Source organism: Diceros bicornis, chromosome 19 (assembly GCF_020826845.1).
Source record: "Diceros bicornis minor isolate mBicDic1 chromosome 19, mDicBic1.mat.cur, whole genome shotgun sequence".
NCBI lineage: Eukaryota > Metazoa > Chordata > Mammalia > Perissodactyla > Rhinocerotidae > Diceros > Diceros bicornis.
This window is the reverse complement of record NC_080758.1, coordinates 29889348-29909890: the sequence shown is the minus strand read 5'-3', so window position 1 is coordinate 29909890 and position 20543 is coordinate 29889348. Positions and strand designations below refer to the sequence as shown.

The following is a 20543-nucleotide window of genomic DNA, read 5'->3' as shown; positions in this document are numbered from 1 at the left end:
ATTTAAAAACTCTTGATTAGTGAATCTTCTTATATTCATGGCAATATAGTTGTTTGCATAAGTTCAATAGGAATCTGTTCTCCTTATAATAGCACACAATTGGAAACACTGATTATATTACCAAGGCTTTGACTGGAATATTATATTTGAGAAAACCATGCATAGACTCAAATATGACCATACAGCTTTTGAGGAACAAAGGTTGACTATATGAAATAGAGCCACTTGGAAATAGTGGTCTGGTACCTTGCTTACAAGTGAACAGGTCACTTCCCTGGCAGGTATAAGAAACCTCAGGATATCTGGGAAACCTCAAGAGAAGAAAGGAATTCACCCAAATCTGTAGGTATTACAGGCGGAGTCCAATGACAAATCCTTGGCTTGGCTTCTCTGGCCTTGAGAGGCCTTTAAAGTTCAATCTGAGATTCCTTATGGAAAGTTCCAGCAAAGCAGATTTAAAAAGAGCTTATATGATCAATTGTTATTCTTGCTGTGTTTATGTAAATAATTGGGCCAAGTTCATTGAAACTAGACTTATTTTACAACCCAGTAAGTCTTAATTTGACTATCTTTGGTAAAAATGAGGGTGACTATAGAGAGAAAAATGTTGTTTCAACAGAAACTATAATACATATTTGTAAATATAAGATTCTGGTTCTGTTGATTGTCTTTGAGGTTGTTGTTTTCTATCTGTAAACTGGACGGGATCCTGAATTCCTCTAGTTTCCTCAAATATCTGGTACAGATCTCCAAATTAATGTTTTCAATTCTTTCCATCCTTTTCATTTGGAATCATTTCAAACTGAGACCACTGTTTTTCCTGAAGCCCTGCAAACTAAAGCTGGACAACTTGATGTGAACGTGAGAGAAAGCACCGTGACAGCCCATGTTTGAACAATCTTCATGCCTGTTGCTGGGTAAGCCACTCAAAAAGTTTACCTGAACACCTGATGATGTCACTGGAGACATTTTAAACTGCAAAAGATGCTTTGACTCTGACATCCAGAAGTCTTCTTGACTGGCCATCCCCTGGGCTCAGGAATTAGTTTATAATTTGTGCCAATCATTAACCTAGTTTTTCTTTTGTTTCTCTACAAAAGCTTCTCTTAAATACTTGGTTACTTGCTTACACAAGGTAGGCCTAACTTTGGGAGACCCTTCCTATGTTCTATAGATGATCCAAAAGACCCAGAATAAAAACTTAAACTAAGGAACTAGGCACTGTCAGATGTTCCTCTGCACCATCTTTGTTGTGGAGACTGAGTCCTATTAAAATCCTAGAAACACAAGATGGGACCGTATGTGAAATACCAAAGGGAATGGAAACCATGCCATAAAAGTACATCACAACCTGGATCCCCCAAACCTTGGCTAGCGTCATGCTCTAGACAGTGACTTTTCTGAATGGACAAACGAATCCCTGACAGACCACAAGTTGCTGTTCAGAAGATGGTCTCCTAAGGATAAGTAATTAATGACTCCCAGGTTCTTACCGTACTTGTTGGACTATCAGACAGCAGGCTACTTGGCTACATCAGCTTTCACTAGAGATTCCGGCCCCTAACCTTGACTGATTTTCAGGCCTCTTATTCTGGATTCCCCAAAGATTAAGGTCCATTACAAAGGGATACTAAAATTTGCGCGTCTATTTTGCTAATATATGTGGTCATCTATGTAATTATAAAATGTAAACTTAAATGTTGTTCCAAAACCAATGATCAGAGTACTGAAATATTAGCCATGCAAACCATATCTCACTCTCCCCACCTGGTACCCAAAATATTTTAAAATGAAGGTAGAACAGTTTCATTACTCTGACCCTGATCTTCGCCCTTTCACAACAGGAAGCAGCTAGAGCGGTCTTCACCCCATTCCTGAAGATTGAGGAATGATCATAAGACAGTGGGGATTGAAAGCAAAGATGAAGGAGTTAAAGTTTCCCAGGACTAGGATGAAACCATGCCTGTGCCCACAAGGTTAATGTGGGGAACAAAGTAATCAAAGTTTTTGAGCTTGCTTTGCAGAACAGCAGGAGGACCGCTGATAAAGACAGTAGCTTGCTGACAGCCCTCTGCCTGACTAAGCATCTCACAGGAGCATTGAGCAGTTGCCCCTGTGCAGAAGATTCTTCGAACTTCAGCCCCCATGGCCACATACACCCCTCCCTGTCTTATTCTCACAATGTGCTTTGGAATAATGCTTAGAACTGCACATAGGAAAGCTACGGGGTGACTGGTAGAATGAATAATTTGTCCTCTGCTGAAACTGTTCCTTCTATCTTAGATAGAGAAGTAACTGAAGTTTTCTTAGATTCTTCAACAGTGTTGCATTCAGCAGATCTGCTATAGAGAAACCCCCAATGCTCTGCGGTCATCCATCACTTGACACTTCTGAGCTCCCTCCCAAAGCCCGTTTGCCTTATGTGAGTCATTTCCAAATCAGTTCCACTTTAAGATGAGTTTTTTGAGGACAATGGTCCACCATCTTCTGAAATGCTAGCTTATTGCTTATTTAAAGTTCTTTCTCTACCACTGCCTGCTTGGCCTTTTGTCTTGTGGCGAGCAGATTGAAGCCTTGCTCAGTTTCACTGTTACTTTCCTGCAACAGACTTTGATTAAGAAGTCTACTCCCTCCCCACTCCCTCTCTACTCCCCGTTTTTCTCTATAAAAGCAAGCTCCCCTCCTTTGTCTTCTGGATTTGTCTATGATCCTCCATAGCATGCACATCGAAAATTGCAACATTTTTGGCTATTCCCAAATAAACTCATTTTGAGGATAAATTAACAAGTGAGTTTGTTTTCAAGCGACATATATGGTGTCAGAAAAGTGAGATCCAAAGGAGGCGATCCTGGAGAGACTGTGACCCCAAAAATCAAGTCAGGTACACACACCAAGCCCCTGTGCTCCTCACATCTGAGAGTGCTCCCTGCTTTCGGTTTGGTGAGTCTCCTCTCAGATTCTGAGCTCTGCTCTCCTCATGTTTTGAGATCTCAGACTTTACCCAGGATCAGGAGAGGCTTTGTCCTCTTGGGGGAGGGCCTTTGTCCTCCCGATTCAAGCCTCTGTCCTTGGGCTCAAGGTATCGTCTTGGTGAGTACTCAGTTGTTTTCTGAATGTAGCACAGTTCCTTTTGGAGCTCAGGCTTGCTAAATAACCAGGAGTTTTTCTTTTTTCTATTTATTTTATTGAGGTTACATTGTTAATAACATTATATAAATTTCCGGTGTGCTTTATTATATTTTGACTTCTGTATAGTCTGGATCTTGTTCACCACCAAGAGTGTAGTTTCCACCTGTCACCCAATATATGTGTCCATTTACTCTTTCACCCTCCCCATATGCCCTTTCTCCTCAGGTAACCACAAATGTGTTCTCCATTTCTACCTGTTTGTTTGTTAGTTTATCTTCCACATATGAGTGAAGTCATATTGTAATTGTCTTTCTCCATCTGACATATTTCAGTTAGCATAATACCCTCAAGATTCATCCATGTTGTCACAAATGGCATGATTTCATCTTTTTATGGGTGAGTAGTATTCCATTGTATGTGTGTATATTTATATATATATATCACATCTTCTTTATCCATTCATCTGTTGATGGCCACTTAGGTTGCGTCCAAGTCCTGGCTACTGCGAATAATGCTGCAATGAACATTGGGGTGCATATATATTTTCAAATTACTCTTTTCATATTCTTTGGATAAATACCCAGAAATGGAATAGCTGGATCATATGATATTTCTATTTTCAGTTTTTTGAGAAACCTCCATACTGTTTTCCATAGTGGCTACACCAATTTGATTCTCACCAGCAGTATATGATGGTACCTTTTTCTCCACATCCTCTCCAACACTTGGTTTTTCTCATCTTTTTAAATAATAGCCATTCTGACGGGTGTGAGATGATATCCCATCATAAATTTGATTTGCATTTTCCTAATAATTAGTGATGCTGATCATCTTTTCATGTACCTCTTGGCAATCTTTATATCTTCTTTGGAAAAATGTTCATATTGTCTGCCCATTTTTTGATCGGGTTGTTTGTTGTTTTCTTGTAGAGTTGTATGAGTTTTTCATATATTTTGGATATTAATCCCATATCGGATATATGATTTGGAAATATTTTCTCTCAGTTGGTGGGTTGTCTTTTCATGTTGTTGATGGTGTCCTTTGCACTACAGAAGTCTTTTAGTTTGACGTAGTTCCATTGTTTAAATTTTTCTTTTGTTTCCCTTGCCTAAGGAGATGTGATATTCAAAAGGATATGGCTAAGACCGATATCAAAGAGCATACTGCTTATGTTTTCTTCCAGGACTTTTATAGTTTCAGGTCTTACATTCAAGTCTTTAATCCATTTGGACTTAATTTTTGTGTATGGAGTTAGATAAAGGTCTACTTTCATTCTTTTATCACATGGCTGTCCGGTTTTCCCAACACCGTTTATTGAAGAGACTTCTTTTCTCCATTGTATGTTCTTGGTTCCTTTGTTGAAAATCAGTTGTCCTTAGATGTGTGGGTTTATTTTTGGGCTATCAGTTCTGTTCCATTGATCTATGTATCTCTTTTTCTGCCAGTGCCATGCTGTTTTGATTACTATAGCTTTGTAGTATATTTTGAAATCAGGGAGTGCAATACCTCCAGCTGTGTTCTTTCTTCTCAGCCTTGGCTATTCAAGGTCTTTTGTTGTTCCATATACATTTTAAGATTCTTTGTACTATTTCTGTGAAAAAATGTCATTAGCATTCTGATTGGGATTGCACGGAATCTGTCAATTTCTTTAGGTAGTATGGACATTTTAACTATGTTTATTCTTCCAATCTATGAACACAGAATATCTCCATTTCTCTATGTCTTCTTCAATTCATTTCAAAAATGTCATATTGTTTTCAGGGTATAGTCTTTCATCTCCTTGGTTAAATTTATTCCTAGGTATTTTATTCTCTTTGCTGCTATTGTAAGTGAGATTGTATTCTTGATTTCTCTTTCTGGCCCTCTGTGATTAGTGTATAGAAATGCAACTGATTTTTGTGTGTTGATTTTGTACCTTGCAAGTTTACTGTATTTGTAAATTATTTCCAATAGCTTTTTGATGAATTCTTAAGGGTTCTCTATATATAGAATCATGTCATCTGCAAATAGTGACAGTTTTACTTCTTCTTTTCTCATATGGATACATTTTATATCTTTTTCTTTCCTAATCACTCTGGCTAGGACTTCCAACACTATGTTGAATAAGAGTGGTGAGAATGGGCACCCTTGTGTTGTTCCTGTACTTAGAGAAATAGCTTTCAGCTTTTCACCATTGACTATGATGTTGGCTATTGGTTTGTCATATATGGCCTTTATTATGTTGAGATACTTTCCTTCTATACCCATTTTATTGAGAGTTTTTATCATAAATGGATATTGAATCTTGTCAAATTCTTTCTCTGCATCCACTGAGATGATCACGTGATTTTTATTCTTCTTCTTGTTAATGCAGTGTATCACATTGATTGATTTGAGGATGTTGGACCATTGCTGCATCCCTGGAATAAATCCAATTTGGTCGTGGTGTATGATACTTATAAGGTACTATTATATTCAGTTTGTTAATATCTTGTTGAGGATTTTTGCATCTATGTCATCAGTGGTATTTGCCTGTAATTTTCCCTTTCTGTGTTGTCTTTGTGTGGTTTTGGTATCAGGGTATTGTTGGCCTTGTAAAATGAGTTAGGAAGTGTCCTGTCCTCTTCAATTTTTTGGAAGAGTTTGAGAAAGTAGGCATTAAATCTTTGAATGTTTGGTAGAATTCACCAGAGAAGCTGTCTGGGTCCTGGACTTTTGTTTTTGAGGAGATTTTTGATTTCTGTTTCAATATGTTTACTTGTGATTGTTTTTTTCAGATTCTCTATTTCTTCTTCTTCTTTTTTATTTTTTTTTAATTGTGGTAACATTGGTTTACAACATTATATAAATTTCAAGTGTACATCATTACGTTCTGATTTCTGTGTAGATTACATCATGTTCACCACCCAAAGACTAATTACAATCAATTACCATACACATGTGCCTAATCATCACTTTCACCCCCTCCATCCCTTCCCCTCTGGTAACCATCAATCCAATGTCTGTCTCTATGTGTTTGTTTGTTTTTGTTGTTATGATATATTTATGAATGAGATCATACAGTATTTGACTTTGTCCCTCTGACTTATTTCACTAAGCATATTACCCTCAAGGTCCATCCATGTTGTCACAAATGCCGAGATTTCATCTATTTTATGTCTGTGTAGTATTCCATTGTGTATATATACCTAATCTTCTTTATCCATTCGTCCCTTGATGGGCACCTAGGTTGCTTCCAAGTCTTGGCTATTGTGAATAACGCTGCAGTGAATAAAGGCAGTACCTTTACGCATTGGTGTTTTCAAGTTCTTTGTATTAATACCCAGCAGTAGAATAGCTGGATCATATGGTAGAACTATTCTTAATTTTTTGAGGAATCTCCATACTGTTTTCCATAGTGGCTACAGCAGTTTGCACTCCCACCAGCAGTGTATGAAAGTTCCCTTCTCTCCACATCCTCTCCAACACTTACTATTTCCTGTCTTTTTCTTGTTGTAAGGACAGGACTAATGACCTTCGAGCTCTTTCCATGTTGGAGTTGAAACAAGAAGGCCCTGTTGTGGCCATTTTCATTGCATCTAACTACAGCCAGTGAGAGACATTAAGGGTCATGAAGTCGAAGGACTATAACCTCCTTGGAATCACAAAGACATTGACACATAGACTCAATTTTCAACTGGAGAGTCAGAAATTCTAAGAATAAAACTTCCCCAGATTGAAAATCTCCACGATTCTCCCCTGTTTACAGGATGACATCACATAAAGTGTTTTTCATTGTTTGGCCCGTTCCACCTCTCCAGCCTCATTTCTCACCACCTATGTCACCCCACCCCCATCCTGTCCCTGCTGCCCCTGCCCCTAGAAAACAAACTCAGTGTCACACTCAGGGTTCCAGCCATGACCTAAACGAATTGAGATCCCCAGATGCAACTTGAAGATAGCCTAGAATGTGGCAAACCTCCACAACCACTTGTTAATCTAATTAATGAATAAAATGATAAAGCTCTTATCACAGCATGTAGCACATAGAAGTATCAACACTGGCCAATCTCTATCATACACCTGATTTGTGCCTGAAACTCTTCTGAGCACTTCACAGGTGTTGATTTGTGCTATTTTCCTAACCTTATGTGGTAGGTACTATTATTATTCCCCTTTGAAAAATGAAGAAACTGAGGCACAGAGAGATGGGCAACTTGCCCAAAGTTACCCAGCTGGTAAGGGTCAGGCCTGGGATTCAAACTCAGGAAACCTCATCAATGTGTTGTAATTAGTATGAAGCTCCTAGTATTTTCCAGGCACTGTGCTAAGGCTAGATGCATTACGTCTAAGATCTATAATTGCATGACAACTCCCTTTAATACACGAAGAAATGGAGGCCCAGAGAGGGTAGGTGACTTGCCCAGGGTCACAAAGCTAGGAAAAGCTAGAACTAAAGTTCAAAACAGATCTGCCTGCTGTAAATCCCACAGTGATTCCTACTCTCAGCATGGCTTCTGGTATGTCCTTAAGGAAAGGAAGCCATAAAACTCCTATTCTTCCTTTAAGACACAGCTCAAGGGTCCCTTCTGCTGTCCCACTTCTCCTGACCTCACCCTCCCCAATCAGTCCTTTCCTCCTTGAACCTCCACACTCCCCACCCTGCACTTCACACAGTGGTCTAGTAGTTAAAAATACAGCCCTGTGCTCAGGTGGTCTTGGTTTCAAATCATGGCTCCATTGGGGAACATCCTTGACTAGCCCTGTGTGCAATCATTTGAGGATGATTATATTTTCATCTGCAAAATGATGCTGAGAAAAACACCTCCCTCATAGGGTCGGGTGAAATATGCACCAATCCTAGCCCAGTGCTGATTGAAGCCCTTCCACCGCTGTGCTGTAATTGTCTGTTTCAATGTCTGTCTCCATCACCAACTCGAGGGCGGGAAGTGATTCTGATTTATCTCTGTGTCCCTAGCACCCAATCCGGATGAGAAGAGGTATTAAGTAAATGTGAAGTAAATGAGTGAAAAAGAAATAACTGAATATTAGAATCCTCATCTCATAATTTCATACATAAAATCTCAGTATTTCGCCTCACGTAACTGCAAAGTTGAAAGGATCTTAGAGACCAACTTCTGGAGGATTTCAATATTTTTGGACCTTTTTGAACCACCCACAGCTAGTAACGCATTTTATGTTTCCATCCAGTGCAAACACACACACACACACACACACCAACACACACACCAACACACACATCCTGAAAGTTTCAAGAAACAGTACTTTCCCTCACTATGTGGGATAAACTCAGATATTTCTTTCCTCCTCTCTTCTCTTCTCGTCTCTTCTTTCCTCTCCTCTCTTTTCCAGTTTTAACAATTGCTGCTTTAGGTCCACTAAATTGATTCGTGACCACGATTGCGTTGTGGCCTCTGGTTTGAAAAACACTTCTCCAGTCCAGCTGCTCAGCCTGCGCATTCCTCCAGCGTCCCTGACCTGAGCCTGTACGTGCACACCCCTGGAAAGGGAAGTGCCCCTCAGAAGGTGAGAGTTTCATTGTGGGACAGCAGGAATTGTTAGAAAGTCCTTTCTCTGAAGTCAAAACGAGCCTGCGGTAACTTCCCGGTTGGTGCCGTCTGGCTTGCTGGTCTCTCTGGCTGCATCATCTCGAGCAGGTCACTTCCTCTCGCTGCGGTCACGTTCTTCCCCTGCCCCCACCCATGAACCCACCTAAGTGCATTGTGCCTAAAAGCCCATCATCAAAGCCAGTCTTTGGGGTTAAGGCCTTGATCTTCACCCACCATTTCCCATTGCTGTGTTTGTGGGGGTCACTGGAGCCAGTCCATCCGTAGTGGCTGAGTCTTCAGCTCCTGGAACAGAGAAGTGTGTTGGGACTGCGTGGGGTATCAGAGTCTGAGGGGTGGTGGCAGGGTGCTGCTGGTGATATCAGAGACCCGGATGGAACAGAGGGGCCCTGCAGGGGTCCTCAGTCTGGCACATAGCAACCTCAGGGCGTTCCTACCGCCCGCATCATGCCTGCTCCCTCTGGGGTAGTTTGCCTCTCCTCACCTCAGAAGGCCAAGGGCAGGTAGCAGCACAGACCACATAATTAGCAGCACCTAGTGCAAACTGAGAATGCAGGGCTCTTGTTCAAAACTCAGGAAGTGTTTCAAGACAGAGAGCAGAGCAGTAAATCAAGTGTGAGCCCCTCTGAGTGTGGGCCCTGGGCAGCTGCAGGGTCGGACACCCATGATGCTCACCCCGGCCCTGTGCCTGGGAGGCAGGCTCAGCGGCCGCGTGCGAGTGAGGCCTGGGACCCCCGAGTGCAGGAGAGGAAACCAGGCTTGTGAATATTCGGGGAAGAGGGTCCTTAGAGATCTCCTGGCCCAAACCCTCCATGTCCAGTTGTAGAACCTGAGGCCCAGAGAGACGGCCCAAGGTCACCCTGCAAATTGGTGGCAGAGCCAGATCACAGCCCTGGACCCTCCCTCTGTTTCCTCTCCATTCCTTCTGGAGTTGGTCTCATCCTATGCGGTGTCTTGAGAAACCGTTCACATGATGACAATTTGCAAATGTCTATTCCCCCTCCCCACCACCCATCTCTCTACCCCAAGATCCAGACCCTGTGTCCAGCTGTCCACAGCTGCAGGGGCCTCAGGCTTCCTCTCCTCCCCTGGCTTCCTCCCTGACCCTCCTACCCACTTCCCCACAGCCACCAGAGTTAGTTAACTAATTTATAAATTGGATCCTGCCACACCTCTGCTCTCAATCCCCCGATGCGTTGCACACAGATTACAATTCAACCTCTTTACCACGGCCTACAAGACCAGGTCCTATGGTTTCTCCCATGATTGTCTGCCTCCCTCCTCTCTACTCCCACACAGTGACCTTGCTGGTTCTCAGACACCCCAGCTCACGCCTACCCTGCGTGCCACCTTCCTTCTCTGGAGCTCTTCCCCCAGATCTCCCCATGGCTCTTTCATTCATTCAGGGCTCAGCTCACATGTCTCTTCCCCCAGAGGTCTTCCTATGCACCCTGTCCCAAATACACCCCCGCACTCTCTCTCCCCTGCCTCCTTTATTTTCCTTCATACAGTTAACCCTCCTTGAAATGACATTGCACATTTGTTCCTTTATTTTCAGTCTTCCCTCTAGAATGTAGCTTCCTTGAGGGTCGAAATCTGTCTTGCTCACTGCTCAGTTGCTCAGTGCCTTGAATGGTGCCTGGCATATAACTGATGGTCTATCAAGAGCTGTTGTAGGAGTGAAGAAACTGATAATGAAATGAATTCATTTAGCAAAGCTGTTCAGAGGCTACTCTGTGTCAGGCGCTGTGCTGGGCCCCGCGGACTCAGACATGGAGCAAGTGGGCAGAAAAGGCTCCCTGCCCTCCAGGAGTTGGGTCGTCGTCTTGGGGAGAGATAGGTCTTTGTTTGTGGAGCAGCAGAGTGACAGGAGTGGCCTGTCTAAGCTGGGGTAAGCCTGTCTAAGACGATGGGGTGAGGGTGAATGATAATGGGTCCCTGCAGCAAAGCTTGGATTTTCGGGACAATCAATGTCCCTTTTTTGAAGAGCTAAGGCCTCTCTGTCCCTCTCTGTTCCTTCAGCCCGTGAGGCCAGGGCTGGGGCCCACACTCATGATGAGGGATCTTGGGGCCCCAGACCCCGTAGGAGCTGGAGCTTACAGACTGGGTGAGACCCATTTCCTGCTGGCGCTGGAATCAGATAGAAGAATGGCTTGGCTCCACCCAGAGGAGATGAGCCTCCCCCAGTGTGCACGGGGCCCAGCCTGAGGGAGCCTGTGGGCACCTTGGCCCACCTCAGACCACCCCAAGAGGACTCCAATCTCCCCACTTCTCCCCAAGCCATCCAGCCTCACACAGCAGGCCGCCCGTGTCTACCCAGCCCCTGTAGCCCACCCTGGTGTTGTCACTCTCCTCCTTCCCTGCAGATGGGGGGACTGAAGCCCAATGGCAGATGTGAGGGCCCTTGAAAGTAAAGTCACTACCTCCAAGTCTTCTCTGCTTTCTCATTGGTAGTATTTACTCCTTTTCCTTACCCCCATAGCACACGTACCCTCTCTTGTTTATTTATCCATCCATCCATCCATCCATCCATCCATCCATCTATCCATCCATCCATCTATCTATCTAGTCAACAAACATTCATTGAGCACTTACTACGCTCCTGGCACTTACTTACAGTAGTGAATGAGAGCTTCATCCCTGCCCTCACAGTGCTTAGAGTCTAATGAGGGGAAGAGTCATATTGCAGACACAGTCATGCACTGCATAACAATATTTCCTTCAATGATGGTTGACATATATGATGGTGGTCCCATAAGATTTTAATGGAGCTGAAAAGTTCCTATTGCCTAGTGCCATCGTTGTCATAGTAACACCGTAGTGCAACACATAACTCACGTGTTTGTAATGATGCTGGTGTAAAGAAACCTACTACTCTGCCAGTCTTATAAAAGTAAATCACATACAATTATGTACAGTACATGATACTTGATAACGGTAATAAATGACTATGTTACTTGTTTATGTATTTACTACATTGTACTTTGTGTCATTATTTTAGAGTGTACTTTTCTACTTATAAAAAAAGTTTACGGTAAAAGAATGTGCCATATAACACTGCCAGCAGCCTCACACATCTCCTGTTTACTGCGTCTCTTGATTGCATCATTTTCTCTTGTGCTTGATTTAATCTCATGTTGTCTTGTTCATTACGTCCCCTAAGATTACAAAATCCACTGCCTCTGTTGCCAGTAAGAGGCCACATTGATGACTGACCTGGAAACAAAATTAAAAGGGATTAAGGACTACAAAGGTGGAAAATCAGTGATAATTTTTGCTCACCAATCAAGCACGTCCCATTCCACCCTAGCTAATGCCAGTCCCTATCTCCTCCTGTGGTGGGCAGTCAGGAGAGTGGGATCTACACCTCTGGCCTCTGTGTTCTCCCTTCAGTCCTCAGGGACAAGGCCAGCCTGCTTCTTCATCCTCCTTTCAGATTCCTCCTGTGCTTGTACCTCGCGTTGTTTCTAGGGGTCAGAGTTGTACTGAAGGGGGAGAGTAGGGAGAGGTGGGTTCACACCATCCTGTCTGGACCAGCCTGGGTTTGCTCCTTAGTCCCCATCTCCCGTGGGGCTCAGATCAGGGCTGTTCCTTCCGGTGCTCTCAGTGTGCCTTGGCTGAGCACGCTTGCTAGTGTACTGAGGCTGGAACTGGTTTTTGTGTTGTCCATGTTGGCGGGCTGGAGCAAAGTGCAAGATGCCTCTATCACCCTGCTGCAGTGGGATGCCCAGCCTGCCCCGGGCATCTGAGTGCTCTGGCCAGTGCAGTCCTGGGTCCAATGGGTCTGGTGTGAGGATGCACATCTTTGGGTTCGTTTTTATGTTGTTGGGGTGTTTTACAATATTTCTAGCTTAACGGCCCTCTCTTCTCTCAGTACAGCGTAATCCAGGTGTGTTACTGGAGTTTGGGTTGGTTGGTTTTGACAGTGGGACAAAGGTTCTGAAGCCTCTGAGTTTTTTGTTTCTCTTTGTCTTTAAGGATCTTAGATCTCCCCCCACCCCGTTTCCTCGTTCCCTTCACCAAACAGCACTCCTTCCTTCTTTTCTGCCTTTTTGCCCCAGAAGTTATGCACTTTAAATTGAGCCTGTCCCTTTTGTCACATCGGTCCTTTCAAAATGTCCCAGCCTCCTTGTAGTAGGTATCTGTTGCCACTGTAATAAATTACCACACTTTTTGTGGATTTAAATTTATTATATTACTTTATTTATTATATTTATTATATTACTGTTGTAGAGGTCAGAAGTCTACAGTGGGTGCCAGGACTGTGCTCCTTCTGGGGAATCTAGGGGAGAATCCGTGTCCTTGTCTTCTCCAGCTCCTAGAGGCCGGCTGCATTCTTTGGGTAAAGGCCCCACCTCACTCTGACCTCTGACTCTGCCATCACATCTCCTACTCGGACTCTCCTGCCTCCCTCTTTCAATTATGTGGACCTTTGTGATTACCCTGTCTCCACTCAGATAACCCAAGATAATGTCCCCATCTTGGGATCCTTACCTGAATCACAAGGGTAGTGTCTTTTGCCATGTAAGTCACATATTCAGAGATTCTGAGGATTCTGTGCCAGCCCTTTTCAATCAGGCATACTTTGAAAACCCTTCTGTGCTCTAAACTGCAGGACAGACACTTTTTCAATATTCTTAAATTTAATGTGGATTTACTATTTGTGGTGGGATTTCCAAATAACTCCTCCTGCTAGCTGCCCTTGTCACTTTTCCTGGTGGCTGGGTGAGGCTGGGATGGCAGCCTTGTGACAGACGGTGCACTAGGGTTTGGTGATTTTTCTCTTTGATTCAGATATTTTGTACTTTTAGCATTTTCTCTTCAACTAATACTGGGCGCCAGTTTTGTGTAGATTGACTTTTCCCTCTTTGTGTTTTTTGTGGTTGGAGAGGCCATTTTTGGAGATAAGGAGTGTGCTGCTGCCCTTGTCTTCTGCGCCCAGAAGTCACTGAAGATTCCTGAGTGCTTTGGCCCATGTGTCCCTGTCCCACATCTCAGGGCCCATATGTCCCCATCAGGGCCCTATTCTGTCAGACAAGCCCACTAAAGTTGAGATTTCAGCCTCCTCTGTAGCTCTGCTAATATAATCGTGTCCTGGGCCCATCCTCAGTTCTTCTGCCCTCTGGCTCTAGGAGATAAGACTCTGCAATGCTGCCAGGAAATGCTCTCACTCTCACACTTGATCTTTCCCTTGTGATTAATCTCTCTTACTTTTCATTGTCTTTCTCCAAAGGATTGATGCCACAGCAACAGCCATCCCATTACATAGTCCTTATAATTACTATTTTCCAACTCAATTTCAAATGCCTGATGCCAAAGTATTCTCTCCCCCTTGGTTCACCACTGGTGAAGTTTGAACACTTGCACCACTAGGGGGAGCAGGGCCTCCCGTGCTCCACCTCCTGCCAGTGCTGGGATCCTCTTGGTCAGCCAGCCCAGTCATCCAGTTCAAATTTGCATCTAGAGTTGGCTTTCCAGACCACTCCCAGATGAACTCCCATAGGTCAGTATACTGGGAAGAGACTGAAATGGACATGAGAATGTGGAGCTTTGTGTGGAGTGCGGCCAGGGTCAGCATGCCTGTGGGGGTGAAGGGGCAGGACTGGGACAGGGAGCTGGTGACCTACAATCCAGGCACAACAAAGACTCGTGCTCTCATAGAGCTGGGGAGCAGGGTGGTCTTTCAGAGCTGTTTTCAATGGATGGGAAAGGGCTGAGCCCCTATACTCCAGTTCAGCCCGTCTTCTGATGCAAGCTGCCCTCCAGAAGGAGATGCAAACTTGGGCAATGGAGCTTCTTCACCTGAGAGAAAGTCCCAGAGATCCGCTCCTGAGAACTGTCATCCTCCAGGACCCCAGGAGCAAAAGAGGGTGAGGTCTCCTCTCCTTCCTTAGAATAAATTCATTTATAAAAAATTATTTTAATATATTTCTTTAATTTTAAAATCAAAAACTGCCCGTTGTAAAAATGCAAAGAACTCAAACATACTTCCCCAGATACAATTTTCTGAGTCTAACAGAAAGATTTCAGCTGACATAAGCCCTCGGGTCAAGGTGGGCCGGATTCTGTTTGAAGCCCCTCCAAGCGTGAGACCCCATTTCCTAGACTCACCAGGCTGTTCTCCAGACAGCAGGTCTCATGAGATCAAGCTACCGTGAGGGCTCCCTCAGCTCCTGACAACATGGGGTAATCCAGCCTCACCCCTGCTATGAATGAGGGCAGCCTTGCATCTCTCTCACCCACTGTGAAACCTGTCCTCACTCCACTTGCATGCTGTGTGGACATTCATTCTTCGGACCCTGAGAGTTTGGACTTGTCATGGTCCCAAAGGCACGGTCTCTGGTCATTCTACAGACAACAATGATGGATTTCCCTAGGATTGAATCCCACTAATCTTGTGACCTTCCCTAAACTCTCTACACCTCAGTTTCATCATCAGAATGAGGATAGTAATACCTGCTCCAGAGAGGTATGAGGATTAAGTAAGTAAACCAGGAGACACACTTACAGGTCACTGAGTACACCTTCTCCGCGCTTCCCTCCAGGAGGACAACTCTCGCATCCTGACAGTGAGGTGAATGAGAATGAGGAACATCTTAACCCTAATTTCTACCTCAAGGTTGAGCACAGGGCAGGATGTAGGTTCAAAAGCTTCCAAATGTTGATGGCCCAGGTAGCCTCAGATGGAGTAAGTGGAGGCCCTAGGAATGGCTCCTGTGTGGCCTCTCTAATGGCTCCTCCTGTCCCTTGATTACCAGGCCGAGAGCTGTCTGCTGTCCCTCTGGTAGTCCTCCTCCTAAGCACAAAGCTGCTGCTGGCCATCGGTGTCTCTGCCATCTATGTCCATAGGAAATGGAGGGACTGACTGTAAGTCGCAGGGCTGGGGGGGCAGGCCAAGGTTTGTCCCATAAAGGGGAAGGTCAGTAAAAGGGCCAGCCCACAGGTCACACAGGGTCAGGACACACATGGAGTTAAGAGAAGGTGACACACCTCCCTCAATATGCTCAGGAGTATTCTGGATCCCTCTCAGAGGTTCTCAATCCCAGGAACTGTGTGGGGTCCTGCAGGAGGAGGGCTGGATCAAGGGTTTTCGAAAGGTGTCCACAGAGTCCTAGGGGTCCTGTAGTGAAAGTGGGCGGAGGGAGGCTTATTGAAGGTCAGCAGAGTAGGTGGTTTCCTTGGAGACCATCTCTAGATTATTTGAACGCTCGGGCTGCATGGGTCTAAAGGAATCCACATTTTAGAGTAATGCTGAGAAGTCCTTGATGCTGCTCTGAGAGCTGTACCTGCTCTGACCCTCTGAGTGACAGAGTGGAAGGGATGGGGAGGGGATCAGGACTTGGGGAGGGAGGCTGAGGTGGCAGAGTCCTATCGCAGGGTCAACCTGTCCTCTCACTGCAGGTATCTCAGCAGGAGAACAGCACCGGGGACATAGGAGGCACACAGGGAACGTTTCTGTAATGATGAGCAGATAATTAAATGTGGACATGTTTCCCACAGCTTCTTCCTTCCTTGCCTGCTGTGTGCCACCCCCATCTCTGCTGCTCCATTCATTCTGAGGGGCCCAGCCTAAGAGAAGGAGCCTACCAGAAGCTTCCATGACTCTGCTCCAAATGCCTCCCCTCCCTGGAGATCTGCCTGCTCACACACTCCTGCTGCTCCTTCTCCCAGTCCTTGATGCCCCCAGAGCTGGGTCTTCATACATGGTCCTGAGCAGGGGCCATGGGACCTAGCACTGGGGACTGACTCATGACATCTCCCTAGAAAGTGAGAAACAAGTCAAATCAACACACATTAGAATATCTCTCATCGATTGCCTTGGGAATTGGCCATGAAGTACACACTCATGTCCATGCATCAAGAGTTATTCTGTCTTCTGGATTCCTGTCTAGCCCTGACTCCCCAGCCTTTTTGAGTTGCTCTATTTCCTCTTCAGGTCAAATGAACCCCCATTCTGATTTTAAGAAGAAAAATTATTCTCCTTCCCCTTTGCCTAAATGTCCTGCTCCTCAAACCCAGGAAGTTTTTTCTAATCTCTCAGTCACGAAGGCATTCGTTCTATCATCCAGCATCCTTTTCAACCCTGTTGCTCATGGTACACATGCTGTCAGTTCAAAAGCCTAGGAGTCATCTTTGATTTCTCTTTCTCTTATGTCCCATATTCATTTCTGCCTTCAACATGCTCATGTCCAATGGTGAGATGGCAAATGTTGAACAATTGATTCTCCAAAAGAAGAGAAAAAGCCTTATTTGTAGTGCCTGCCAATTTCTGGGATGTAAACACTCCCCACGTGGCCAATTTCAAGCTACTAACAGTTTAACCACCACCTTGCAAAATTCCTGAAAATGTAGCAGTTTGCTCTCATGAGCCTATCCAAGCCTTCCCCTGCACACCACTGAGTTATATCCATAATCTGCACACTTCTCACGCCACCACTACGCCCTGTCCCCAGCCATCATCATCTCTTCCTGGACCATTGCTAGAGTCTCTAGCTGGCTTTCCTGTTTCAACCACAGTTCTTTGGAAATGTGAGTCAAATTGTATCACTCCTCTGCTTCTTCCCCAGCATATCTGCATGCTTCACTCTCTACCTTCTTTCAAGTCTCAGCTCAAATGTCACTCTATTAAAGGCACCTTCCATAAACCACCCTACATAAAATATAAATTCCTCTCTCACCTGGCATTCCAATTTCTCTTGACCTGATTAATTTGTTTCCTTAGCACTTATTATCACCTGACATACTAAATATAGGAAGTGCTCACTTTCCTTGGCAGTGCAGGAGTGTCATAGTGAGTGTGCAAACTGAAACCATGGAAAGTGATCTCAATAATCAATGAGATTAATAATGACTGTGCTGTGACCTTTAAAATTTTTTTCATTTTGTTGGAAAATGTCAGTTTTAAATGTATAGGAAAAAGAAAAAATAGAAAAACTAATATTTACTTAGTATACTGTCATTTGAAGATTAGAAACAGTGAGAATTAAAGTGTTTGATTTCTTTGTAAAAACTTATCAAGGGCAGTTTGAACAGTGTTTGCCTTCTTGTTGCATAATTTACGATACAGATCAAGCAGCTTTTCTATGCCTTGGTGAATCATCATACGCCTCTCTAAATTTCGATCAGATTCTAACATTTATCCCTTGTGCTCTCAATGTTGTGAAATCTTGACAAAAGTTCCTTTAATTTGCAGTGTTTTCTTGTGTCACTGCCTCAGGGACATTTTCACCCTTTTCTTCAACACCACTTTCTTCATTTATGTGGTAAGTTTTCTGTCACTCAGTTCCTCTGGCTGCACATCTGGCATCTTTCTAACAGCATCAGTTTCGTCATTCCCACAGGCAGCAGTTCCTTCTATGACTCCACTTACATTCTGTTTGCATTTCACTTCCAGCTTTATCACTTTTCATTTCTTCATTGCACTTTCATCTCTGTTGCCCATTCCCTTTTGCAATAATTCATTTTTGTAAAATGTCATGTGGGTTCATCACTGGGAGACAAGGAGTCAACCCGACTACATGCTTTGCTGTCTATACATAAACTGAGTAACAGAGTCACAGTGATCAATCATTGCAGACTGTGAAAGAAGTCACGTGATTGGTTACTGATCATGATGAGCATCTGTCAGTTACCTGGTGATTTGTGGAGTAAGAAGAGCTAGCAGCAAAGTTTGTACTTATGCAAATGCTCAGAGTAAATTTACTGTGGTAATTGTAATTTGAACCATGTGATGGGGACTGATGTTATTTAACTGAGCTGTGGTACCTGAAATTCATGCATATCAGCACCATGCAAAGTGAACCCTGCCTGTGTGTGTCTCTTCCTCTAGAGGATGTCGGTTCTAACAGAGAAGGGACTATCTATCTGTATCATCAGATGTCAGAACGGTGACTGCCGGATAGTAGATCATCACATTTTTAAAAGATGAATGAATGAATACTTCATTGAGGACATTAGTTTCTACTAGATGTTGGGTTTCAAAATAAAGTTTCTCTTCATTTGACCATCTGATTTTTGTCTTCTGAAGCCCTTTTGTTAAAGACTACTCTCCCTTCTTCGTGTTTAAAAAGTCCCATCAAAAATTCAACATCATCTTGAGGCTGGCCCAGTAGCATAGCGGTTAAGTTCGGTCACTCCACTTTGGCAGCCTGGGGTTCACAGATTCAGATCCTGGGCACGGACCTATGCACCGCTTATCAAGCCATGCTGTGAAAGGCATCCCACATATAAAAGAGAGGAAGATGGGCACGGATGTTAGCTCAAGGCTAATCTTCCTCAGCAAAGAGAGGAGGATTGGTAAGAGATGCTAGCACAGGGCTAATCTTCTTCACCTAAAAAAAAAAAAGTTCAACATCACCTAGAAAATAAGGAAGTACGAAAAAAAAAAAAAAAACCCTCATTGATTCGAGCACATGAGAGTGGTGCAGGAACCAACTGAAAGAGCTCCCGAAGGCCAAAGATGGAACAATTTGAGCAAGAAAATAAAATTGTATTATGTGATGGTCTGAATGTTTGTGTCACCCTGAAACTCACGTGTTAGAATCCTAAAGCCCGATGTGATCCAGTTAGAAGATGAGGCTGTTGGAATGTGATTAGATCATGAGGGCTCCATCCTCATCAATGGGCCTAGTGCTCTTATAAAAGAGACCCCACAGGGATTCCTAGCCCCTTCCACCTTGTGAGGACACCATGAGAAATCTGTGAGCAGAGGAGGGCCCTCACCCAACCATGCTGGCACCCTGATTTTGGACTTCCAGCCTCCAGAATGGGGAGAAATAGTTTTCTACTGTTTAGAGTGTTGTACCCCAGCTAAAACAAAATATGGATAAACTATGAACTTTGGTTAATAATAATGTGTCAGTATAGGTTCATTAATTGAAATAAATGGACCACTCTAATATAAGATGTTACAAATAGGGGAAACTGTGTGCAGCAGTACATGGAACTCTCTATTGTCATCTCACTTTTTATGTAAATCTAAATTTGCTAAAAAGAATAAATCCATTAAAAAAGCCAACATCTCCTCAGCTGGATCCCTGCTTCTTGCACCTTCTAGGGGAACAGCACAAGGAATGTGTGGTGGGGAGACTTCTGTGTTAATATACCCAAGTTTCATCTCACTTCCCACGTCTGAGGTTCCTTCTCTTTCTTCCTCTGTCCTCTGCCAGAGCTCACCCCAGACCCGGGCACACAGAGATCCCAGAGGAAGCTGCTTCTCAGTCCCCCAGGATATTCGTCCTAAACTTCTCCAATTAATAAAGCCCAGGTCAGACCAAGTGAGGTTGGAGAACTTTGGATAGCTGGGTGAGATGAAGTAGCTTTGAGGATCTAACTGCGGGGAGTTAATAAACGTCCTGAAACCAAGGACTCCCACCTGGAAGACGTTCTGAAGAGGCTGGTGGATGCTGTGATGCACCAGGCTGGAGAAGATGGCCCTCAGCTGTCAGCCCTCTTTGGAATTAACTCAGCTGAGGAGAGCCTCCTGGCCCAGGGTCATTTCTGATAACATGCCACATCCAATGACTCATCAACATGGTGATATAAAGGCCCAGCCCTCTCACTCTGGCTCAGGACACACTGAAGGACCAGCCTAGAACCAGAGCTCCATGGGAAGTCAGCTGAGGACTTCATTGCTGCTCAACTTCTCATTCTATCCTGTCCTGCTCCTTCTCCTGCCTTCCACAGATATTGATCTTAAATGTAACCTCTGAAAAATGATTTGCTTGTTAGTTTTCATCTCAGAGTCTGTTTCCCAGGGAACCCAACTTGGGACAAAGAGGCTGTGTTGAGAACGGGAAGAAGTGGATATCCCTTTGTTTCTAGGGGCCAAGCAGTCAGGGAACGAGGGATTGTTTATACTACCATGTA

General features: G+C 44.1%; 1 long non-coding RNA gene across 4 annotated transcripts; it reads left to right on the top strand.

The window, feature by feature from the left end:
* Window positions 1–898: 898 nt before the first annotated feature.
* LOC131418591 (uncharacterized) lies at window positions 899–18686 on the top strand. 4 transcript variants are annotated; one of them, XR_009222925.1, is made up of 5 exons: window positions 899–1135; window positions 1845–3525; window positions 8461–8634; window positions 15434–15542; window positions 16176–18686. It is a non-coding gene; the product is annotated as an uncharacterized LOC131418591 (long non-coding RNA). The 4 variants fall into 4 exon arrangements; XR_009222924.1 differs by lacking the exon at window positions 899–1135 and having other exon boundaries at window positions 1142–2422; window positions 3462–3525; XR_009222922.1 differs by lacking the exon at window positions 899–1135 and having other exon boundaries at window positions 1142–3525.
* The last annotated feature ends 1857 nt before the right edge of the window (window positions 18687–20543 follow it).